The sequence below is a fragment of the Dipodomys merriami genome, unplaced genomic scaffold, assembly GCF_024711535.1.
Source record: "Dipodomys merriami isolate MVZ:Mamm:240054 unplaced genomic scaffold, mDipMer1.0.p SCAF_6, whole genome shotgun sequence".
Lineage (NCBI taxonomy): Eukaryota > Metazoa > Chordata > Mammalia > Rodentia > Heteromyidae > Dipodomys > Dipodomys merriami.
The window spans coordinates 31,376,395-31,403,455 of record NW_027206179.1 but is presented as its reverse complement, the minus strand read 5'-3'; the positions used below and the strand labels follow the sequence as shown (position 1 = coordinate 31,403,455).

The 27,061-nt window shown below is 32.9% G+C and overlaps 1 long non-coding RNA gene across 1 annotated transcript in view; it reads right to left on the bottom strand.

Moving 5' to 3' along the window:
• Positions 1-7,781: 7,781 nt before the first annotated feature.
• Positions 7,782-27,061, bottom strand: part of LOC138813509 (uncharacterized) — a 35,157-nt gene continuing 15,877 nt past the window's right edge. The window contains exons 2-4 of the long non-coding RNA XR_011367828.1: positions 26,111-26,156; positions 10,135-10,192; positions 7,782-7,862 (exon numbers count right to left, since the gene is read on the bottom strand). This is a non-coding gene — a long non-coding RNA (uncharacterized lncRNA). The remainder of the gene's footprint in view (positions 7,863-10,134; positions 10,193-26,110; positions 26,157-27,061) is intronic.

Genomic DNA, 27,061 nt, shown 5'->3' with positions numbered 1-27,061 from the left:
AATATGTGCTTAGTTACTTATAATAAGCATTCTTATATCCTGAACACTATGCATTTAGATCTCCAAGAATACATCAATGGTAACATTTAACATTATGTGGAAGCTAAGGAGAAAAGTGCAATTCCAAAAACACTGGTGAGTTTTTATATTACTTACTATCTTACATACATTGAAATCAATTATATATATAATGAAATTCTATGCTTCCATCAGAAAGAATGGCACCACCCCATTTTTTACGAAATGGAAAATTTGAAGTGAAGTAAGCCAGACCCAAAAAATATAGGTCCCATGGTTTCCCTTATTTGCAATAATTAGTATACAACTAGGATAATCTTACCAGATGAACAGGAAAGCTCAAAAGCTATGTACACATGTCCATATAAGACGATGCTAAGTGAAATGAGCACCAAGATATGAACACAGGAGGTTTTTCTTTGTCATTGTTGTTTTTAATGTACAATGTAATTTTTTTGTTTCTTTTGTATATTCTTCTCCTTAAGGTAGATCCCCTGTTGCTACTGTATTTTATGTTGGTTCACTGTATTTAGCATATACATTTATATAATTTGGGGAGGGGAAGGGGAATAACAAAATGCTGAAACAAGGATACAGGATGACCCATTGTTACAATGATATGCACAAGACACGATGTTGGAGGTGAACTTTACCACTTCTGGGGCAGAAGATGGGTGGAAGGTCAGGGAAGGAAGGGATAATAGGAGAAAAACAAAGGGGGGAATAGCAATGCTGGACAAGAAATGTACTCATTACCTTACTCTGTACAGCATCTTTACAATAAAATTATATTTAAAAAGTCATGGTAACGAACAGTGAAAAAACAAAGGAAAAAATAATAGTATAGATAGAGATCACGGAATTTTATTTTGAGGAATATTTTTAGCTTTTTATATGTTATATTTTTTATGAAATATTATTTATCAACAACAGGCTTGTAAAATCTACAAGTCTCACCCATTGTGCACTGTGATACACTGAGCCCTGATAATTCTGAAGCTGCCAAAAAATCTATTTCAGTACAGATTTAATGAGTACCACCTATAAGTTTTATTTGTGATTTCTCACTTGGAAATTTCAGAAATAATTAGTGCCACTAAAACACTTGGAACAGAAACAGACCTCTAGTTACATTATAAATTAGAAATGAGAGATATTACAATATTCAGAAAGGGAATAAATAATAAATCCCCAGGACATTTCTTCTTACCTCCAACTATTCCCTTTAGAACACAAGTTGATAAAAGGACGCTGGGGTATGAGCAGAGCTGCTCCGGAGGCAGTGTATGGCCTCTGTTCTTGTGCCCAGTGTACTCACAATTGCTTTATACCATTAATTGCAATAATTTGTTTCTTCTGTCATTCAGATTTTTCATTATGCTGATTTTCCCTCACAATATTACATCCATTATCCTCCTTTACCTCTGAAACTGAAGAGAGTACTTCACACCGTTTATATTATTGTAAGAGGCATTTATACTTTCCTTTTTAGTTTTTAAATTTAAATTTTATCATAAATGTGATGTGTAGAGGGGGTGCAGTTATATGAGTCAGGTAATGAGTATATTCCTTTGTGAACAGTGTCACCTCTTCCCTCATTTTCTCTGTTTTTTTTCCCCTGCTTATCGCTCTCTTTCACAAGTTGTATAGTTTATTTTCAACATAGAGTCTAGCTGAATTAGTTCCTGTACCCTCCCCAGATAAGATAAACTTACATACAAGACAAAAGGTACAGAAACCAAAAACAGTGGCAAAAGCCAGAAAACAATAATAAATACATCAACACAAAATAAGGTCTCTAAACATTCACACAGTGAGATCAAAGGTAGATGGGTATCCTTAGGAGATGATCACAAGGTCTCAATCACTATGTGCATACAATCATATGCTTTATTTGAAAGCAAATTTTAGGTTGGTTTACCATTTATTGCTACCAATAAATACAGAAAAACGGAAATTTTGAAGGATATTCATGTATAAGGACTGGTAACTGTTTAGTCAAAAGAACCCTTTCTCCCATCTCTCCAGGACAATTATGTGATATGAAGCATCTCCAAAATAAATTTTAGTGTAATATACTGAATGAAGAAAATGGTTCAAAGAGACCCAAGTTTTGCTGATCAACTTCTTTGTCAGTTTTATTCTCTGTTAGCCCAGGTTGTGCATTAAGGCAACAATTTTCCTGCCAATATCCCCATAAGAAATTTAAATTCCATCTCAAATCCAGGATATTCCCCCTATAGGATGTAATACCAGCACACAACAGAACTCATATACCCAAAGAAATCTATGTGTGAAAGAATAGGAATAGATAGATGATAGATAGATAGATAAATAGATAGATAGATAGATAGATAGATAGATAGATAGATAGATAGATAGATAGATAGATAGAAAATGACTAATAGATGAAAATATATATTTGTAGGCTTTGCTTGCAATTTCCTTTGCATTACTAAACTGTAAAACTGTTACAAACCATGATTTCTTTGAAGTCACTTCAATCAATTCTACTAGCACAAAAGCTCTTGAAGCCACATTCAAAACTGCTCATGCATTGTTTTCAAGTTTGTTTCATTCTGTGCATTCTTTTGTCAGGCGGAACGTGCTTATTCTGAAGATATTTATTGAAACCCGAACTTTTGGAGGATAACACATTTAATCTGATGTTTTGTTCTAGATTTTAAAAGTATCTTCCTTTAAAGGGACACATCTTAAATAATGGGAGGCTGGAAGTATAGCTCAATGACAAGTGCTTGTCTAGTAAAATAGTAGGATCTTGTTCCAAATCTTTAGAAGTCTTACTTCCTCCTATTATCTTTTTGTTGTTGTTTGTTTTTGTTCATTTTTTGATGGCCTTATGAATGCTAGACAGATGCTGGAATCCTGAGTCATGCATCTGTCCCTTGTAAATTTTTCTGATAAAGTCTTATAATTTTTATTGTATTTTCTTACAGTCCTGGACAGCAATCCTCCTACTTCTGTTTCCCATGTAGGTGGCATTACAAATCCTGTCTACCTGCCCCATTCTTTGGTTAAGATAATATCTCAGGAAATTTTCTTCTGTACTGTCTTAAAATCCCAACTCTCCAGGAGCTGTCTTTATGAGCATGAACCCTCACATTGGACTGGATTACTTACTTTTGAAGCTCCACATCTTCTATTTTTGTTCAAATATGTCTAGATAAAAATAGAAATGGTTTCCCCTTCATTTCTACTCATCTTATAGTCATTAATTTAAAGTTTTACTTCAGCCATTTCTTCCCATGGCACTTTTCAAACTTCAGAGGAACAGAAGCACCAACATCAACTAATGGTCTTGTTCCTTTCAAATCTAGATTTATGGGCAAATTGCCACTTATTTTCTTTTCTAACATTAGATACTAGCATGATAGTTTGCTACTGAAACTTTATGTAATCCCTCTTTCAGCATCATTAATCTGTTGCTTTTCTCTCTGCTATTAAATTCTTAACATAGCATCATATATTTCATTACTGCTATTGCAGCACTACATTGACCCTGCTAGAACTGACCCAGCTGTCATAATAAATAAACTCATGTGTGTAATGACTAGAGCTCAATGGAAGTATAGTCTACTTCCCTTAATAAGTTACAGCAGCTCTCCTTCATGGGGAAAACTCCAGTGTAAGTCCCATTGTATTTGGCTACTCTATTGTTTCATGGTGAAAATATCCCTTCAGGAATTTTGACAAGGAAAAGAAAACATGAAAAATAGCTACCTTTGGTGCTCAAAAGTCTAATGCACAATTTTATATCCTTACATTGTCTGGTTTGTACAACTGAGTCATATGAAAGCTTTAATGCAGGTGAAATTGGTTAATAGAGACTAGTAAAGAAACCACCTATGTCAGTTTCTAAAGGATCTCACCATGATATCTTCCACATAATAATTATGGTTATGAATTTTTCTCTTCTGTGAACTCTTGATTTCTCTGTTCTATTGAATGGCAGCAACTGAAAAATGCTTACAATGAAAATACTGAGTTTGGACAAAGATATCCTTGTAATTTTCACACTGACACAGTGATTTAGAATTTGTTTAGTGTTATCCAATATGTGACACAACTGGTATTTTTAGACCTTGCTCGCTGGCATGTATTTGGGAACAACACAGTTGGACAGAATATTCAAGAGCTGTTGCAAAGCCTGAAATGTCTCATTACTCAAGACTTTCTCCTCCTACTTTCATCCTCACCGCCATGTGCACCAAAGGACAATAACAAGCATGTTAATAGTGTCACTACTCCTAACAGGTTTTCTACAGTTTAGGGAAAATGCAGAGTCGATTTCCTGCTATCTACTCTTACATAATTATTCACGATTCTGACAATAGAGGTGAGAAGATCCCTTCCACACTAACTACAGCAAGCTTCCAGCAAATTATTCAGCAAATGCCAGATGGAGATGTTCTAATTAATCTCAGTTCTGTCCATCTGTATCAGATTCCACAAATTGAGAGCTTAATCTAAAATAGTGTCCCCTACTTCAGATGCCAGTTGATACCACAAATTGAGGTTCTTCGAAGCTATAAGGTTTAGGTTCCTCTGAGCTCCTCAATTAGTCACCTAATTTGCTAGAGAATTTTACATACCTCAGGGAAATACTTTTCTTTGGTTTCCCTGAAAAGTAGTAAAGTAGTAGAACATACAGAGGAACACCCAGATAAAAACTATGTGGGGAAAGGAATGGAGGAAAAGACCAGAACTTCTATTTATCTTTCAGAAATCTCCACATGTTTAGTCAACTAAACAGTCACCTGAACCCACTTATTTTAGTGTCTTATAGCTGCTTTATGAGTTATTCACACTTAATTACAGTGCTGGTTACTCGTCATTAATGCAACCATTGCTTCACTCAACTGTGGAGATTGGTGAGGCACTGATGATAGTTCCAAAACTCAAATACTATGTCAGATTCTTTGGCATGACACCTCCATCCCAAAGTGATCTACAAGTTCAACAAATGTTGCCTCTTGAGGTCAAAATACGTGATGATCATAGAGAAAATTCAGAGATTTAATAGTTCCTTATGAGGAAATGAGGTCAAAGAACAGCTATTCGAACAAAGAATTTTAATAAGACCCCAATTGACAAGGATGTTAGGGGCTGTGCCTTAGTATATAAAAGAAGAAAAAACAAAAGAGCAAAATATCCCAAACCATTAACACCCAGGAACTTCTGAAGACTTTAGGAACTCTGGGACACAGGTTTCTCAGACTATTGTGCACATAACTTATTATTCTGTGAGCCCTGCACTTAAGCAAATTATTTAAATACCAGAATGAATGAGTTATGGGTTAATATACAGCACGAGGAATGTACAACACACTTCTATCAGTAAAGTGATAAATCAAATTTATAACTTAACATTGAACAAAAGGTCTTGATACAGAGTGGACTAGACTATAGGTGTGACTAAAACAAAAAAACAAGTTACAATCTCTATAATCTTGTGACCTATGAAGGAAACCGCCATGGCAAACATATTGAAGATGAAATTCTCAATATAATGGACTCTTTAAGTGGGGTTTTTAAGGATAATCAGGATATGAAGGTGGGGTCCTTGTTACTGGAGTTAGTACCCTTAAATAGTATGAAGCAACCAAAGTATCTGTCTGTCTCTGTCTCTCTCTGTCTCTGTCCTTCTCCATCATGTTTCTTTATCTCTCTCTTGTCCAGTTTATAATAAACATGGAAAATAATCATAGGTAAATTAGGAATTTTTTTAGATCCCAGAATTGTGAGTAATAAGCTTACATTTTTAGAGATACATTAATAAATAGGCATAAAAGCCTGCAAAGTATATAAAGAGCTCTATTTACAGAAATAAGAAAAAATATAGAAATATTTGAAATACTGACATTAAAATGGTATGAAATATTTTTGAATTTACCTAAGCTACATGAGAAAATTGGCTAAATATCTCCAAATTCATTTAATAAATTACCTAAATAATATAGAAAATCCTCTAGGAAATTGTGTTTTGTTTCAATCAATATGACTTTGATATGTTATTCTACTTTTGAGACATATCTGTTGGCTTGGTGACCTTGGTGACATTAGGAGAATCTAACCTTTTCAATCTGAGCAGAGTGACAGCCATATTGCTCTGAAACATAAATTTCTCAACAGGATCTCATCATGTTGTAACATGGAATGTTAGCAACATTCCATCAAAAAGCAAGAAGTAGATAAACAACACAAGTATATGTAGTGAACTAAAGGAACAAATATGTAACATGCAGAAGTAGCACAAATTCTCATAGTTTCTATGCCTCTTACCTTAATTTCTATCTCCTGTGTTACACATGTATTCTCATGGGAAGCTCTCCACATTCAGAACAGCTGTCTAAGAGCTGGTTCACAGAAATAATTTTATTTCATGAATCCTCCAACTGAAGTGGACTGTGGCAGCTCAGTTGGACAGCTCCATTCAAACCCCTAAATAACATTACTAAAAAGAAAACTTTCCTCCCAGTAACCTGAACTGTTGGAACCTATTTCTGCACTTTGCTTGAAAAAAAGGAATAGCTAGTTACCTGACTATGTACCAGTCCAGGTACTTAGAAGGAACATAATTGGAAAACTGGTGATACAGGGATTTGAGACAGAGCTTTTTTTTAATTTTGAAAATACCATACAGAGGGGTTACAATTACATGGGCAAGGTAATGAGTGCATTTCTTGTGGAGACAGAGCTTTATATATAAACTTTGGTGAATGAGTAAATAGCATGAAGGTATTTGTATTCTATGTGACCACTCACCAAAGGAAGGCCTCAAAATAAGTAGAATTTAATAATTTAGTGAGAAGAAGGACCTTCCTGTGAATATGAATCAGCTATCATCACTCAATGGTTTCATGAAAAAAAGTCATCAGAAGCAGGAGCAATGCAACGATTCATCAGTATGGATATTTACAAAGGCTAATCTGAGTATAGTCACTAAGTTGCCAATCAGACAGCAGCAGACACAAACACTGATTGGTATGGCACCATTTTGTAAGTGATCAGCCAACTACCTAATGGCATCTTGATTGCATTGAATTATTTCCATCATGGAACTGGCAGTGTTTAGCCTTCTTTACTGAAATAAACATTTCCTATGCATATGGATATTTCTTCCACATATGCTACACTTTTGCAACTGTAATTTGTAAACTAAGAAAATTCTTTAACATTTTCCTCATACCATGTAAAAACCTTATTAGAATAAATTAATTGTATTTATGGGTTTATTTGCTATATACATATATATAATTTACTTTGATCAAATTTATTCTGTCTATATTCCGTCTTCTTAGTTACTCTAGATCAATTCTCTCATTTTAACTTTTTTAGTAAGCTTTCTTTTCTATTTTCATACACATACAAGGTACTTGAACTTATACCTTGAATTAGACTGGGACATTCTTTCCCATTTTTACTTTCTGAAGAAATGATTTAATTTCTTTTCCCAATTAGTACAATGTTGGATATAAGCATTTTTCACATAGCCTTTATTATACTGTGGTATATTCTTTTCATTACTAGTTTTTTTTATTGTGAAGTGAATATTGCAAAGTTTATTTTTTCATCTATTGTGATGTTCACTTATAAAAATCCTTTAATCGGTAATTATACTGATTTGGGTATGTTATACAATACTTGCTTCCTGAAATGAAAACATCATGATCATTTTTTATGATGTTTTGAAGTTTCAAATGTTCTGTAGGATTTAACTTACAATGTATTTTATTGAGAATCTTTCACTGACATTATGCAAAGAGACTGGTGAATAATTCTCCAGATTGAAGAGGATGGGAATCTTCAATGTTTTTAATCACCTGGAAGAAAATATTGCATCTGTATATAATATGTAACAATCCAATTATCTATTTAGCTTCTATATTTCTCTTTATCCTAATGGTCTAGAATTTTCTAGAGAACTCTGACTAGTAAGTAGTGGATAAATGATAACTATATCTATATCTGCAGAAAATAAAACAAAAAACCCTCTGTGAAAATACATGAAAATAAAAATATATTAAAAGAGTAATGGATTATATTTTGTAGATTAACAGAAGAATTTTATAAAGAAAATCTTTTTTCATCATACTTATCTAAAGATAAATTATCATACCGAAATTCCATAAAAGGGACATTTTTTACCTTGATCAAACTTGAAAAATAAAAACTAGAATAAATGGAAATAAAAAATGAATATTCTGGGTACTCCAGATTAATGAACCAGAAGGAATTTCATTGATAGAACAGAATATTATAACAGACTATTCTAAAACTGTCATAACTAAACCATATGCAATTAAAAAGCATCAAAGAAATAGTGTAAATAAAGATAAAATATTGTAATACTAAGTGAGTAGGGATATTTAAAGCAAATATACACTAAACCCAGAAAATCTCTCAAGAAATGAAAAAAGAAACAAAAATTTTATTACTGAATAACTATATGATGTAATATACATGATAATTCACTACAAGAATGAATATAAAGCATTCTTTTTATGTAACCAAACAGAATCAAATCCAACTTTGGCGTTAATTTACTTTTCTAAAACATGATAATAGAGGAGTTACAATTACATGGGTAAGGTAATGAGTAAATTTCTTATCAAGCATTGTTGACTCCTCCTTTGTTTCCCCTTCCCATCCCTTCCCATCTTCACCTCTCCCACTCCCCCCTACCCTTGCCAAAGATGTAAAGTTCGTTTTTCTACATAACAACTTGTACATCTCATTGTTGCAATAGGTCCACCTGTATCCCGATTTAAACAATTTGTTTTTTTCCCTTCCCCTCCACAAATTATACCAACATCAAATACAATGAAAACAGGGGTTATACCGTGGGAGAGATACATACAAAGCAACAAAGAAATCATCTTATAAATATGTTAGAAACAATTAAAAAAAACATTTGAATCCTTATCTTGGGGTTCATTTTGACTAACATCAACTTATCTGACTATTTCTGCTTGTCTCAGACATCTACTAGTTATTGCAAATAAGGGAAACCATGGGACATATATTTCTTTGGTTCTGGCTTACTTCACTTAATATAATTTTTCCAAGACTTTCCATTTCTTAACAGATGAAGCAATGTCATTCTTTCTGATGGAGGCATAGAATAATTCCACTGTGTATATATACCACTTTTGCTTGATCCATTCATTTACTGAGGGACATCTGGGTTGGTTCCATATCTTAGCTATGGTAAATAATGGTGCAATAAACATAGTTGTGCTGGTACCTTTAGTATGGTCTTGTTTGTGATCATTTGGGTAAATGCCCAAAAGTGGGATTGCACGGTATTTTCACAAGAAAAGAAAAGAAAAGAAAGACTATAGAAGAGGAAATACATTGTTCAGTAACTATCACAATGTAGTCAAATTTCAGCAGACACAGTCCAGTTTTTAATTATGAAGTCTGTTTCTTTAAAATAATCTATATTATTGTATTAAAAGCCAAGCTTCTAAATTTAGAATGTCTGAAGTTTAAATAGACACTTTTGTAGTTCCATCAGACAAATTGCTGCCTTTAGTAACTTCATCCTTCTGAATGGTGTCAGCTATGCAATGATTTACTGATATTTGAACAGGTATTTGAGAAAACTGTGATAAACTCTCAGTTTTTCAGAAGGTTTTTTAGTAGTCACAGTGAAATTCTGCCACTAAAAATATATTGTTCTAGCACATAAATAATGTGATAAATATTATATATAAAATATTTAAATATATTCATATAAAATATCTATATATATCACTATAATTAAATAATATGTTATATGCAAATATAATATATAAATATAAATATTCATGTATATGAATATATAATGCAAATGTTTCTACATAGCTTTATCTCTGTATGTGTATATTATACATGGTTTTGCTTAATTGTTATTTGGAAAGACAATATAGTTGATAGATAGATGACAGATTAGATAGATAGTGACAGGTAGTCAATACTTCTCATCACAAGGAAATAAATCTAAAACATAGGCCTCTTGATGTTGCTTTTGGAATGAGTTTAATGAACTTTAAAATTCCATACTCTGAACTAAATGTCAATTTTGTTCATTATTTATTTGTAGATACTTGCCTATGTGCTCTCAACTACTGCCACATTGTCGAAGCCTAAAGTTCATCGGCTGAATCTGCTAGAAAACCAGAAACATTTTTTGCTTAAGTTTACTTGTTTATTGAAAGTTAACTAATTTTAAACTGCTCTAACATACAGAAGGCACATAAAAAAGAAGGATAATAGGAATAAAATAAAATAATGAATTAAAAAATTCTCTAGAATTTACAATTAAAGTTGCCATCAATAAACCAGGAGATTGCAAATAATCACTTCATAATTGATGGGCTTGAGAATTTTCATACTTGAGACAACGATGGTAATTGTTTATGTTTTAATCAGATATTAAAGAAAAGCATATCACATAAAAGAAGGGATTTTCCTTAAGGTGTATGAAATGACCTGAGGGAGGGTGACTATACAAGCTTTATCCTTTTGGATACGATTATGGTTTGCTGGAGTTTCACTTCTTGTTACTTCTGAATCTCATGGCAAAATTTAATCACCAATGTCAGAAATTTGAAAGTGGGGCTTTTACATTAGGGCGGCAGACTCAGGAGAGAGATTAAGTGATTTGTTCAAAAGACTTGTGGGATTGGGCTCAGAGTTGGCCCCTCTGATTCTCACTACCTCGTGGTATAGTGAAATTGACCACCTCAAGAACCATCACGTTGATATTAGGCTTCTTATGCTGCAAAGCCATGGTAAAACAAATGTGTTAATTACAAACTGCCCAATCTCTGGTATTTTGTTATTTTAGGTAAAACAAACAATGAACAACAACAACAACAAAAAGACTTAAGTGTTTTCAATGTTTTTCTAATTGATAGGTATACAAAAATGGTAACAATTCTTCTAGACACTTGTAATGGCCCTTTAATTTTTATATCATAATCAATTTTAACATCTCATCATTTCATGAAGGATAATCACAGAAATTTCTGAGTGCTTTACATTTTAACACTTAAGATTTTCAAGTCTCAGTGACTGATGTCCTAGTGTACTTTTCCTTTTTATTCTTAAGTATTTTTTTTTATTGTGAAAATGCCATACAGAGTGGTTACAATTACATGAGCAAGGACATTTCTTATCAAGCATTGTTACCTCCTTTGTTTCCCCTTCCCATTCCTGCCTTCCCATCTCCCCAGCTAAGTTGTAAAGTTCGGGGTTTTTGTTGTTGTTGTTGTTGTTTTTGGAGGGGTTGGTCATTGGGCTTGAACTCTGGGCCTGAGCGCTGTCCCTCAGCTCTTCAGCTCAAGGCGAGTGCTCTATCACTTGAGCTACAGCGCCACTTCCGGTTTTCTGAGTGTTTATTGGATATAAGAGTTTCACGGACTTTCCTGCCCAGGCTGGCTTTGAACCGAGATCCTCAGATCTCAGCCTCCAAAGTAGCTAGGATTACAGGCGTGAGCCCCAGCGCCCGGCTTAAAGTTCGTTTTTTGACATAACATCTTGTCCATCTCATGTTTACTACAGAATTATTTACCTTAGCTAAGATATGGAACCAACCCAGATGGCCCTCAGTAGATGAATGGATCAAGAAAATGTGGTATATATACACAATGGGATTCTATGCCTCCATCAGAAAGAATGACATTACCCCATTTGCTAGGAAATGGAAAGTCTTGGAAAAAATCATATTAAGTGAAGTAAGCCAGGCCCAAAGAAACATAGGTCCCATGGTTTCCCTTATTTGCAATAACTAGTATATGTCTGAGTCAAGCATATATGGTCAGTTGATGTTAGGCTAAATGAACCCCAAGGTAAGGACTCAAATGTTTTTTTCTTTCTTGCTATTGTTTCTAATATATTTATAAGATGATTTCTTTGTTACTTTATGTGTCTCCCGTATACTTTTCATTCACAATTTTGTTTCTTCTTTATTAATACTGATCCAGTTACTGGTGATCTCTCCTCAATGATTTCTCTATATTACTAATGAAAACAATATTCTACACAGAATTTATATAAAAACAATAATGCTTTTATGCTATTTAACTTTTGGTACAATTTCTGTAGAGTCATTCTATTTTTAAACATAGGCAATTGAAGTTAAAAATAAATGATTATACTAATAATATATTCTAATTGCATATTATGGTAACTCATTATTAAATGTTTGTCATTCTATTGCACTATTGATCATTATGTAAATATAAGAACACATGCTATATATACGTATAATAAAATTAAATATTACAAATTCAGAAAGATAACATAAACCATGAGAATTCACTACTGTCTGAAATAGGATCTGCTTTCTCAGTTTTTTTTTTTTTTTTTTAATCTAATCCACAAAAGCATCTTAGAGTTTCTATCTGCTGTGTGAGGTTTTCTGCTGGAGCAAATTAGTTTGATGAAGGCATTATAAAAGAATGTCAGAAATAGCACTTTATCTTTGCTGTATACATGTGCTGTCCCCTGAAAGTTTCCATGGAGAATAAAAATGGGAAAAAGTAAACATCAATTTAGGATTATAAATTAAATTCTTAAACGAGTTGATATTAGCGTCCTTGGAGAATAGATCTTATCCTACAGACTTCTAATATTATGTCAGAGAGGAATTATGTGTAGTATATTGCATTAAGATATATAAAGATGAAGAGATATGTAAGACTTTTAACCATATTTATGTCAGTTCTACAAAAAGCAAGAACAGAAACTTGATAGGTAACCATGGAACAAATTCATCCTAGAGTACAATTCTTGACTTACTTTGAATTTTACTTAAGACAAAGTACAATATTCTCCCCAGTAATAAATCTATGCAATTTCTTATGGACATTTTCAAGATTGCATAAGGAAAAATATCACACAGAAAATACAGATGCTTATGGAATGTTTTGGACTATAAAAATTGTTCTTTTAACCAAATACATCATGAAAGTATGTCAGGGATTTTTAGTTTTTTATGGATATAAGGTTGAGGTGACTTAGGATTTGGTCTTTTTTTCATTCATTCTACATTTTAGGATGCAAAGCTGGATGTAGACACATAGATGACAGACTGCAGTAGAAGTAAAGGGCACAATGCACATTTATGATTTAGACTCTGTAATTTTTTCTTTACAGGGATGTAAATAGTATGTGTTTAATGATTTTTCTCTGTGAGAGTTGTCTCACCAGATAGAATTCATCAACCTGTAATAACAAACTTGAAACAGGAATATTTTCAAAACTTGTATATTTCCAGATCAGGTCTGCATAGAGTGTGTAGTTTTGTGTAAGGAACAATGTTCATGAAAAGATCTCATGTGATGGTCTATTTGCCTTGAATATGCTCTCTTAAAACCTTATGACTCTCAGATGAGAACACCTCATCTTCAGAAGTTGCAACCGTGAGATAATCTGGGCCATTAGCACATGCATGCACATGTGGCATCTACTCTCAGCACATCAAATGCTAGTTGTGTTCGTGTAAGCCAATCTTCCCAAACATGCATTAGACTTGCTGTTTCATCACAGCCAGTGTAATCCAGCAAGCCATGGTGTAGCAATACAATATTCAGTGATAGAAAAATCTTCTGTTGCTTTTTCGATTCACCCTCAAGAACTGTCTGTCTCTTCTACTACTCTCAGGGGCTCACAGGTGGCCTGAAACCATGTCTTGTTCCAAGAAGACATCAAATATGCTCAATATTAGATAGTAATGTTGCCCTTTTATAGAAATAGGAGTGTTTTGCTATGTTGTAGGCTGAAATGAGGATCATAAACATCTCCCAGAGGTATTTTTTCCTTGTGCTTGTGTTCTGGTAGCCGGAGCACATTTTGTTATAACTTTCAAAATGTTTTTACCAATTTGACAGAGGACAAAGCACCATCTCTGACTGTCAATACTTGTTTAATCTATGTGCATTGTTATTATTATTGTTATTATTATTATTATTATTATTTTGTCAGTTGTGGGCCTGAACTCTAGGCCTGGGCACTGTCCCTCAGCTCTTCAGCTCAAGGCTAGTGCTCTACCTCTTGAGCCACAGCCCCACTTTTGGCTTTTTCTGTTTCTGTTTTGCTGAGGAATTTAACCCAGGGCCTTATGCATGCAAGGCAAGCACTCTACCACTGAGTCACCTTCCCTGCCCCCATAGGTGCATTATTTTAAACACAGGAAATCTGAAAATTTCAAGGAGTATAGAAAAAAAGTTTTATTTTCCTTATTGTGTTCGTCAATTTTGTCTGGCCTTCAAAATATCTTTGCAAACCTTTTTCTTAGTGCTATATCCTGTTTTGCTCTATCCTTTTTGTTGCTTATATTTAATATCCATTCTGATTTGGAAAGAAGATAAGTTATGGCAGTCACTATACCATGATTGGGCAGAAATATCCATAACTGAGCTTAGCTCTCAATCAAAAGAATTTGAGATTCTAATATGCAATACGCACCATTGGATATTTTGTGCAACTAGCCCAGTTATTTGTTTGTTTAGTTAGATAACATTAGTTAATTAGTTTGTTCTGAGAATTAAACTCAGGGACTTATTCTACCACTTGCTTCATACCATCATCCTTCTTTTGCTTTCCCTCAGATAATCTTGAAAATTTTGCTTAAGGACAGCTTAAACTGTGACCCTCCTACATTGCTGTGACAGAGCATCATTTACAAGTATGTTCCACCAGCTTGTTTTTTTAGTTATGATCTTGGCTAATTTTTCCCCCTTGCGCTGGCCTCCAATACAATCCTTACATCTCTACCTTTTGCAAAGCTTGGAAGACAGACACATACCACCATTCCTAGTGATGAAGCGTCCAATATAGGGTCCTTTCCATCATATATAGCTCATATTTTAGGTTCTATAACAGAATTATAAGCTATAATTACCTACCTTGTTTTATTCTTTCAAACAATTATACATTTATATTGCTCTAAAGAAAAGCATGTTCTTGAAATTTCTTTGTGAAGTAATTGTCAGCAAAACAAAATTAGGACAATCTTTTCAGTTTAATTACTTTGGAACTAGTTTTGAACAATTTTCTAATTTTCAGTGCTTAAATCACAAAACTATTGTGTGATTATATAAACACATAATAAAATTACATGTAAACACATTGACCTGCATTTGTAAATGTTTTAATTTCATATTACATCAAACAAATATTTTGTGTAATTTTTTATCATCTCCCTGATGTAAAATGAATAGAACAAAAGAAGCTCTTAAGAATTTCTTCAATGTCAAACGAAAGGCCAAGAGAACTTTTCATAAGAACATTAGATAAAATTTCCAAATTCTTTACACTGTAATTTAGAGTTTCTTTGAAAAGACTTGACTTTTGAAGGGCAGTTTTAATCACAATTTTAGAAATAAGAGTATTATATCATAAAAGCTCTCCACTACAGATAATAGAAAGCTCTTCCTTTTCAGCTTTCTTTAAAATGTCAATGTGAATTTAATATATTTTATATGCGATCAGTTAAAGAATACTATCTTAATATAACTTCTCAGTTCTAAGGATTTCCTCAAAAATTATGCAATACCTTATCGGAGAAGTACTTTATACTTAAGAAATATTTTTTAATTAGCTCTCTTTACCTCTCTGCATAAATATCACTTAATGACACACTTGTGGTCAAAAAGATTCAGTGTGACTTTCATTGTCCTAATTAAGAGAGGAAACTGAATTTTATAAGGAGTAGATTTGGTAATTTACTCTATGTGGTCAAAGAAGTAAAATATAAGAATATATAAGTAACATTTTTAGCATCAACTCTATATCCTCTATGGCTGGAAGTATAAGCGTGGCCTAAAATTGAATAGAAAAAATATTAAGCTAAAGCAGGTCTTCAACATTAGAAAAATACTGAAAAAGTTCTCTAGCAAATTAATAAATGTGACAGGTATTTAATAAAATAATTTCATGACAAGAATGCCACATGATTTAATATTATTTAAGGTTTACCTGCTTAAATATAAAGAATGATAGACATATACTACTACTGAATCATGAGTATTGTTTTTAATGTTGTATTGCCATGAATCCTTTATGTGTCAACTCACAAAATAACCCACAAATCAGCAAGCATTGCTTAATATTTACTCTAGGAGTCAAGTCAAACACACTTGAACATTTGGTCAGAAAAGAACTAAGTGATAAAAATAATTAGGCACGAAGTATTTAGAAAGTACAAAAAGAGGATTATAAATGACCATGCATCTACCTCAGCATACATTTACTCTGCTTACTTTCATTGAGGGTGAGTTGAATAAATTGGAAATATTGAGATCAAGCTTAGTGTTTTAGAAGCAGGTGGCAACCATTTCATATTGGGTTTCACTAAGGGCATGAAATTGTTTGTTTAACAGGTTTTTAAATTAAAACCAGTATGCCAATATAGTTTCAGGAGGAAAAACTTATCTCTACAATACAAAAATCAACATATTGAACTCAAATAAATACCAAATGTAATGAGATGGTGTCTTGATATTCATCTAAGAATTTAAAAAAATATTAGTTATTCAAATTATTAACTTGCACCGAGCAATAAAATCCATCATATTTTAAGTACTGGATAAATATTATTTATTTATTTATTTATTTAGTTAGTTAGTTAGTTATAGTTAGTCAGTTGTGAGGGTTGAACTCTGGGCCTGGGCGCTGTCCCTCAGCTCTTCAGCACACAGCTAGTGCTCTAATTCTTGAGCCACTGTGCCACTTCTGGCTTTTTCTGCTTATGTGGTACTGAGGAATTGAATCCAGGGCTTCATGCATGCAAGGCAAGCAATCTACTACTGAGCCACTTTCTCAGTTTTGGATAAATTTTTAAATACCTGTAGCCAAAAACATTTTCTTCTAAGAGTGATATTAATATCCTGACAGTTTGAAAAGAAAATACCAGTTTCAGTATGTGCTTTGGACAAATATACTAGCTTCCTACCTATCAAATTATCAGAGGATTAAAAATTATTGGATATATTCATAGCATAACCTATTATCCTATTTGAAATCTTTTTCCTTGATATTAATGATGCTGGTCCCTATTCTCCTTCTGTTCCTCTGCCATAAATTCTGATCATTCATTGCATCTTCTTGAAGTCAGTTCTTCTTCTGATTGCAGGTAACCATCAGCTAGAACAACACAGGATGGAATTTAAAAGATTTTTTTTTTTGGTGTTGTTGTTTTGGTCGATCATGAGGCTTGAACTCTGGGCCTGGGCCTATCCCTCAGCTCTTCAGCTCAAAGTGAGCAGTCTACCACTTGAGCCACAGCACCACTTCCCAGGATGGAACTTAAATGTCTAAGTTGGAATCCATGTACTGATCATTAAAATGTCAAGATTTTCACTTTTTATTGATTAATGAATTTTAAAGAAGTACTTGATGAATGTGATTATTGGAAGACTATTCAAGGAAAGCAATAAGAGTAGAATTAATAGTTCTGTTTTGTTAAATGCATCTCATATTTTAAGTTATTATCAGCTCATAAATGGTGGTATCTTGAAGGACCAGTATTCTTGCTATGCATCTTTTTTTCTTCTTTTACTGTCTAATTCCATCATTTTGTCCTCAATGCAACAATGTTTTATCTGTTCTCCAAATACTGAAAAATATTCCAATCTATTTTATCTCAGTTCTAACATATTTAATGAGTACTCCAAAGTAATCAATTTCTAACCTAAATTTACTTTGCAAATCCCTTACTCATACTTTTTTGTGTTAGATTGTCTTTTCATCTTTTATATGGTTAACCAAATTGCCTCTGCCAGAATTTTTTTTTGTCATTTTTGGCTGATTTTGCGCCTTATATCTCACAGACAATCACACAACTTTCCAATTTTAAATAACAGTCATATTCTCTTTCCCCCCTCGATGTTTCAGATTTTGACATAATCAATTAAATTTCTTCATGTAACAGCTATAATATTCTGTATTTAGACTTACTTTCTCCCTACCAAGAAACTATTGAAATCTTTGTCACATAAGAATCTTCTGGTATTCTCCTGCACAAATCCATTGACTTGCATAAGACTGGTCATTCAAATAATTAATAAAAAATAGATTAATTATATCTAATTCATAAAAGCATGAAATAGTTTAGGCCATTTTCCATAACAAAATTAATCCAAAAGATGAAACAATTGAAGCAGCTAATACTTGTACTGAAAATGTTTATTTTTTTTTATTATCTTTAAGTGGTGTTTAGAATACAATTCATCTCCATCAATGTTATCCTTTTCAACATTCTCACCCACCTCTCCCAACTCTCCCCTTCATTCACTTTTCTTAATTTTGTAGGATATAGATTAAAGTATTTTTGCCATTTAACAAAGCAGTTTATGTATACAATGCATCTCAATCTGTGTCATCCCTTTAAAATCTCCTTTCCCTTCTTTGTTTTTCTTAATTTTGTGGTATATGGATGAATTCTTGACTACATTATCCTCACTTACTCCTTCATTTGTTTATCCCTTTCCTTTTGCCTCCATTCATTGGCAAATACCTATTTCTTGGTACTTACTTTTATTGGGCTTTACTAATTTTTTTAATGTGTTATGCAAAATAACACTAGTGGTGATATTTGACATGAACTGTTAGGAAATTAGAAAATATTCAGGGAATATTAAGCTAATTCTTCTGGAAAAATTACAGCAAAACTTAGTGGCATAAGCTATGATTTTATAGAGTCATCATTTGTGTGTCAAGAAATTTTGACTTGTACACTGGCAGTTGGTGCTGTCTTTTGGTATTTAACTATTAAACATTTTTTTTATCAGTCCTGTGACATGAACTCTGGCCTGGGTCCTGTTCCTGACCTATTTAGCACAAGGCAAGTGCTCTACCACTTTAGCCACAGTGCCACTAAAGGTTTTCTGGTGGTAAATTGGAGATAAGACTTTCTTTCCTGAGATGGCTTTGAACGGTGATCCTCAGATCTGTGCCCAGCCTCAGCTCAAACTTTGGCTTGTGAGAAGGTTTATAACATCTTTCTAGATGGGTGTTTTGTGTTTCTAACAGCATGGCTGTATTGTAAATTCACTAAGATGACAGCAATAAAGATGGAGATAGAGGAAGAGTTTGGATTAGTAACAGAGATAGAGGGGATACAAGAGAATGGAGAGAAATTGAACAGAATAAGATAGAGAGTCAATTCTTTTTCTGCAGAGTCAGAAGACATTTTCAGGTCTTATGTCTGCAGAAGACATTTTCAGGTCTTATGTGCCATGTCCTACTGGTTATAGAATTCGTATATTCCTACTTAGAATAAAATAAAAATAACACTTATCTTAATGGTAAGAAAGTTGTCAGATATACAAGAATAGTCTTTGGAAAACATAATCTTTTGTAGTCTGACAGAGTGTTTCAATCATCTGGAATTGTTCAAGCACAGCGTGCAAAAAGCTGTGAAGATGATATAAAGCAAAAGGTCGCACTGATTTCATTTTGCAGGCAATGACCGAATACTAATGAATTTCATGTGGGAGAATAAAAGTATTAGTGTGGTAAAATGGAAGAAATTATTGTGAAAATTATACCTCGAATATGACAAGGGCCACTGTTTCTCTCTGAAGCATGATTAGATTTTACATTGGTTTGTTTTGTCTATACCAATCACAATTTCTTTAAGATGAAGGACCAGCTAACACGGTTTCTCACTGTTTTTAACATTCACTTATTTATATTTGAATCCTTAACACTTATCACAGATGCATTTTATCACAGATCCACTTTCCTTTCCTTGCTCAGCTAGAAGGTAATATCTAGTATAATGGCCTTAAAACTCTATTTCAAATTTTTTGACCAATTTTTGTTGCAATGTTTAAACATGATATATTATCTCTCAATGGGAATTGTAGAATATCTTAATGTAGTGTAAAAGTAGCATAAAATATATGGTTTTTACCAACTTGTTGGAAAAATGGAGGACCCATAATCTGATACCCAGACAGAAATGATATGAAGTGTTGTCTATGTTAGAAATAGCTAGATTACTCTAATGGTCCATCCATACAAATCAATACTCCAAATATAACTTGCTACATGTTTTTTTTCGTTATAAATTTAGGCTTTGTGTCAGTATCTATTTAACTTTTGAACTGTCATTGAGTCTGCTTCTGGTTGATGCGACTCCAGGAGGTTTTGTGTGAACTTCCATGCATTTATAATTTGTTCAATGCTGAACAATTTATGTTTCTACAAGTAAACATCTACCCCATCCTCCTTAAAACATAGATGGTTTTAAACATCTACTCCATCCTCCTTAAAACATAGATGGTTTTAGTGTGTAACATAATTTTAGAACAAAATTTACAGATAAAGTTATCTTTCAGGCTAGTGTAAAATGGCAGAGAGAGCTACATTTTAGTGTAATAACTCATTAGGGTTTTTCTATTATGCCAATCAAGCCATATCTTTTATTTTTTAGTATTTATTTATTTATTTGTTTGTTTGTTTTTGGATCGGCCGTGGGGCTCAAACTCTGTGCCTGGGCGCTGTCCCTGCGCTCTTCAGCTCAAGGCTAGTGCTCTACCACTTGAGCCACAGCACCACTTCCAGTTTTCAAGTGGTTTATTGGAGATAGGAGTCTCAAGGACTTTCCTGCCCGTACTGGCTTTGAACCGCGATCCTCAGATCTCAGCCTCCTGAGTAGCTAGGATTACAGGTGTGAGCCACCAGCGCCCGGCTAAGTATTTATTTTTTTCACAGTTTTTTTTTCTTTTTTCCTTCTATTCCCCCCACCGTTGCCCCCCCCCCCCCCCCGCAGCGCACTCCAAAATTGGAAAGTTCGCTTTTCGACATAACATCTTGTACATATTGTAGTAATGGGTCCACCTATTTAAACAATTTGTTTTTTCCCTTTCCCTCCCCAAATAATACCAATATCATATACAGTGAAAATAAGAGTTATACTGTGAGGGAGAGACATTCAAAGCAACAAAGAAATCATCTTACAAATATGTTAGAAACAATAGCAAGAAAGAACAAACATTTGAGTCCTTATCTTGGGGTTCATTTCATCTAACATCAACTTACCTAACCATTTTTGCTTGTCTCAGACATACACTAGTTATTGCAAATAAGGGAAACCATCGGACTTATGTTTCTTTGGGCCTGACTTACTTCATTAATATATTTTTTTCCAAGTCTTTCAATTTCCTACAAAGGGGGCAATGTCATTCTTTCTGATGGAGACACCCCAGTTAGAATGGCTATAATCAAGAATTCTAATAACAACAGATACTGGAAGCGATGTGGACAGAAGGGAACCCTAGTGTATTGTTGGTGGGAGTGTAAACTTGTTCATCCAATTTGGAAAGCAGTATGGAGATTCCGTAAAAGACTCCACATAGACCTCCCCTATGACTCAGCAATCCCACTTTTGGGCATTTAAACGAATGATCACAAACAAGACCATACTAAAGCTACCAGCACAATTATGTTTATTGCAACATTATTTAGAATAGCTAAGATATGGAACCAACCCAGATGCCCCTCAGTAGATGAATGGATCAAGAAAATGTGGTATATATGTATATAAATATATATATATATATACACACACACACACACACACAATAGAATTCTATGCCTCCATTAGAAAGAATAGCATTGCCCCATTTGTTAGGAAATGGAAAGACTTGTAGTATTTATATATTAAAAAAAAAGATTTCTCATGGCTTGCTTCTGGAATACATTTCTACATCTTTTTCTTTATAATTTGATTTATTTTATTTTTTTGTTCTGAAGTATTTTGCCTTTAATTGATATTCTTTACTTGTTTTCTATGTCTAGAGTAGTCTAAAGTTTATTTAGAAGTATGCTTTTTAATTTCCAGCACAAGGAGGATGCTGTGACTCTTCAATACAATATGTTCAAAGCACTTACTTTTCAAATTTTCAATATTTTGTTGATATTTACTTTGTGATCCAGCATATTGTAAAGTTCTTTTCCTTTGCTTGGAAAGAAAAAATAGTATTCAGGAGTTAACAGTACTATGTTATACAACCCTATTAGCTCATATTTTTTAAAGCATTGACAAAAGTTTCAATATTATAACTAATAGCAATCTGATTTTATTTCAGATCTGCAAGGGATGTTTTGAAGTCTCACTATCATGCCAGATCTGGAAAAAACACTTAAATATTTTGTTAATTATTCGTCAAACATTTTTGTGTGTTATTATTAGGTTGAAAATTACATTAAAAAATCACAGTAATTTACACATAAATTTCTTTTTTATCCCTAACTTTGTAAGGAGTACATTTTGTCACTACAGAGGTAGACAAACATCTTATGGGATGTTTGTGTGTGTGTGTGTGTGTGTGTGTGTGTGTGTGTATGTGTGTGTGTGTGTGTGTGTGTGTGTGTGTGTGTGTGTGTGTGTGTGTGTGTGTGTGCGTGCGTGCATGCGCGCGTGCACCAGTCCTGGGACTTAAATTCAGGGCCTGGGAAATCTCCCTGAGTTATTCTGTTCAGGGCTAGAGATCTACTACTTGAGCCACAGTTCCAAGTCTGACTTTTATGATGCTTAATTGGAGATAAGAATCTCATGTTTTTTCCTGCCTCCGATGGCTTCCAATGGCAATCTTCAAATCTCAGCCTCCTGAATAGTTAGAATTACAGGAGTGTGCCTTCAGTACTGGTGTCAAATAACTCTTTTAAGTGGCTAGACTCACTATGTCTGAATCTGCCTATTTCTTTATTACTGATTCAATTATTAGCTTGTTATCTTTCTTTGTACTTACCAATCTTCTTTCTCATAACATATTGCCTACTTTTAAACCTAAAGTGGTATTAGAGTGAATGGGAACATTTTCTTACTAACCATCCTGTGTGAATGTTTTACAATTTTTTTAACCCATTGAATATACACTACAATAGCTGGGTACCAGTGGCTCACACCTGTAATCCTAGTTACTCAGGAGGCTGAGATATGAGGATCATGGTACAAAGACTGCTCAGGTAGACAATCTATGAGAATCTGACCTCCAATTAACTAACAGAAAACCAGAAGTGGTGCTGTTGCTCAAGTGGTAGAGTGCTTGCCTTGAGCTGAAGAGCTTAAGGACAGTATCTAGACTCAGAGTTCAAGACCCATGACTAAAAAAAACAAAAAAAAAAACAAAACAAAAAACCCTACAATAGTAGTTCTCTTAGATCTCTAAAAGGGAATTTGTTTCATATTTTTTCCATATCATCCTAGATTTTGTAAGGCAATGAAGCACCACTACAGGCAGTAATGCCATTAGCTGACTAAAGGTATTGCTAGTAATGAGTTTCTGGTGTCTCTTCTTAGGTCTAATTAGGTTTGTTTTTATAATATGTTTATTTTCTGATATAGTTTTTATTTTTTAACTTCAAATTTTTATGATCTTTCCAGAACTTTTACTAACTCTAGTTTTACTAGCCATTCATGGCTATCCCAGACAATAATACATAAATCCATTCAAATCCCAGCCTTTGAAAAATAGTGTGTTGACTACTATCCTGGCCTGATAAACATATGGGCCATTTAAGTTTTAAAACCAAGATATTTTCTTGAACCTCATTTTCTCATCATAATCTTCTTTATTTTCCTTAAATTACTTAGCTCACAAAATGCTAACTGGTCCAATTCATCTATATTAAAAATTTGTTGGCAGAACTTTTTATATAATAATTTTTCATTATCCATTCAGTGACCAATCAAAGAAAGGTTGGACAAATGGGATTGCATTAAATTGATATTATTAACTTTCTTTTTGTTTTTCCTGTACAGAATGTCATTGACTATCTTGACCTTTTAAGAAAAACAATTTTCATTAAATCAATTTTCTCAATATAAATTCTTTTTTTAACATAAAATATTTTATTACTTAATAAAATGTCCAAATAACATAGTTTTATACGCATATAACATATGCATATATATACAATATATGTTATGTGTTATAGGCACATGTAATTTTTCTTCTATTTTTATCTTTAATTTTATTATGAAAATACTGTACAGAGGGGTTTCAATTACATGGGCAAGGTAATGAGTATATTTCTTATTCAAGTTTCATTGAATTCCTTTGCTCAGATGTTTCTTTGTTGCTTGCTTAAGGTGTTTTTCTTCATTTAATAATATGTTACTTCATTTAATAATTACTGATTTTAGAAACATTCATTTTGAGTTACAATTTCATTCTCAGGATGCTGTTAATTACATATTTCAAGTCTGAATAATTTTATATTGATGTTGATGAAATGTTTTGAACATTCGATGATACTTTAGTCTTTCTTGTATTAGCTTAGTTTAATATCATGTCAACTGAAAAGTATGTTATATTATCTGTATACTTTGTTATTTAGATTTATGAGAGAATCTGGTCTAATGTGGTAAATGAGCCATGTGACCTCCAGAAGAATGTATATTCTGTTAGCTGTTTGTTATAATATTAATTATATATCAAGTAGATCAAGTTTATTGACAGTGCTGTCAGGTTAACTATTTTTTATGGATTTCCTGTATCTTTATGGATTTCCTGACTGCTAGATTTGTCAATTAAACAAATAAAAAAGAACATTGTAGTTCCTAACTGAAACGGTAGACTTTTCTGTTTTTATTTCCATCATTTTTCTATCCATCATTGGGCATTATTTAGTTGTCTCTTGTTAGTTCATACCAATTCATGATATACAATTTTTGAGATTTTATGTATTTATATAGATGTACTGTGTCTTTGTCCTATATAATTGGTACGGCTACAAATTTAACATTTCCTAAACTATCTATCTATCTATCTATCTATCTATCTATCTATCTATCTATCTATCTATCTATCTGTCTGTCTGTCTGTCTGTCTGTCTGTCTGTCTGTCTGTCTGTCTGTCTATCTATCTATCTATCTATCTATCTATCTATCATCTATCTATCATCTATCTATTGGGCTGAGTGTATGCATGTATTTATGCTTGCTTTCTTTTCACTACTAAAGATAAAATGTATATTTCTGAATCTTTTTCCATTCCAGCTAGCTGTTTCTTTAATATTGGTACATTGTAAAAAACATGGTTGGATTTTTTCACAATTCTTTCTGACAACCTCTATCTTTCTGTTGGTATAGTTTTATTCTACCCTTATTTAAATGGTTACTAACATGAATGAATGAATATTTTTATACTCCTGTGTTTTTAAGATATTTTCTATGTTTTCTACTCATTGTCTTCTCTGTATTAATTGGGAATTTCTATTCTTCATTCTACCTTCTCTTTTATTATATCTATTATATTGTCTAAAACATCCATTATTACTTGAGTGTCCAATCAATAGTCTTGATTAATCTTTTATTTAGTTAAATATCATTACTCTGTAGTGCTTTCTAGGAAATATAAGCACATTATAATATAATGTCTACAAATTTCTCCCTTTTAAGTCAAACATCTTAATATTTTTATGTTTGAAATTATTATATATTAGACAAAGTAAGAATAAAAACAATCAAATACACTACTGTACCTTCATAAATTCCTTCTCTCAAATTCTTCCATTACTTATATAGATTTACACTCCTGACAAATATATTTCCACTGACAAAAGAATTTTATCTAGAAGAAATGTGAATTTCTTGACTCATTTCTTTATCTTCAAAACCAAAATTCTTCAATCACTCCATATGTAATTAGATACACTTCTCTCAATAGAGAATTGTTCTTTGCCATCAGGTACTCTTATGTTGAAACTGAGTCACATTTCTAAAATACATTTTGCCACTGAAAATAATGCATTGACCAAAACCAGAAATTATAGTCATGTGGTCCCATTGTTACATTATTTACGCATAATTTATCATTAGATCATAATGAATTTGAAATAATCCTTGCCAAAAAGTTAAATCAATACCATGTTGCTTTTCTTAGCTGATTCACAAAGATTAGTCATCACCACACAGTTAAAATGGTTTAGTCAGCCACATGCTGGTAGCTCACACCTGTAATCCTAGCTACTAAAGACGATGAGATCTAACGATTACAGTTCAAAGCCAGCCTGGACAAGGAAGTTTGTTAGACTTTGTTAGACACTCTTGTGTCCAAGTACTCACCAGAAAAGCAGAAGTGGAGTTGTGACTCAAGTGGTAGAACAGTAACCTTAAAAGCAAAAAGAGTCAGGGACAGTGCTCAGACCCAAAGTTCAAGCCTCATGAGATTAAAAAAAAATGGTTTAGACAAGGGGGTTTTGAAAGCATTTTACACATAAAAATTTACATGCAAGACATTTGCCAAATAATTTCCTATCCACCAGTAAGAGGAACCAACTAACATGTACTTCTCATTTAATATCGTGGGATGATTCAATATTTTAAAGAAATTATTCAGTAAAAAGCTCCTATATTGTAAATTAGTTTCAGAACTCTGAAAGTGTGAGCAATTAGGTTATACATTAAACAAAACTCATATGTTGTTATAACAAAGTATACTGAAGGAGATTGAATGTGAACATGGTAAAAATAAGTAAACTAAGTTCAAGAGATTTCTTTAATATTACACATTAGAGATGTATGACAGCTCTGTATATGGGGTGAAGATTTAATGAGAAGATTAAATTGTCAGTTAGGATAAAATAACTGATTTTAAACTTGTAGATCAAAGAGAAAATTTCTTTCATAAGAAACTTTCTAACCCAGCCAATTATAACAATCAATATTTCAAGCCAAAGCCCCCTCACATATATTATAAAACAGGTTCTGTTCATCAATTGCCATTACAGTATTGACAACAGGTAATTTATTACCAACTTGCAAAATTTTTATAGTCATTTCACATGAATTTACAAATTTAAACTCAGAATGCTGAACTAACTTCATTAAATGTAAGCCAAGAGAATAGGTGTAATCATTAAAGTGTACTTAAAATTTTTTGAACAGCATGTCAGAAAGAGATACCACAATAGTTACCTTGATGTGTTCTCAGATATAAGATCTCTGCCATCAGTATATAAAATATGAAGGTTGCAGCTGTATTACCTTTTCAACAAATTCAGTGGCCATGGTCAT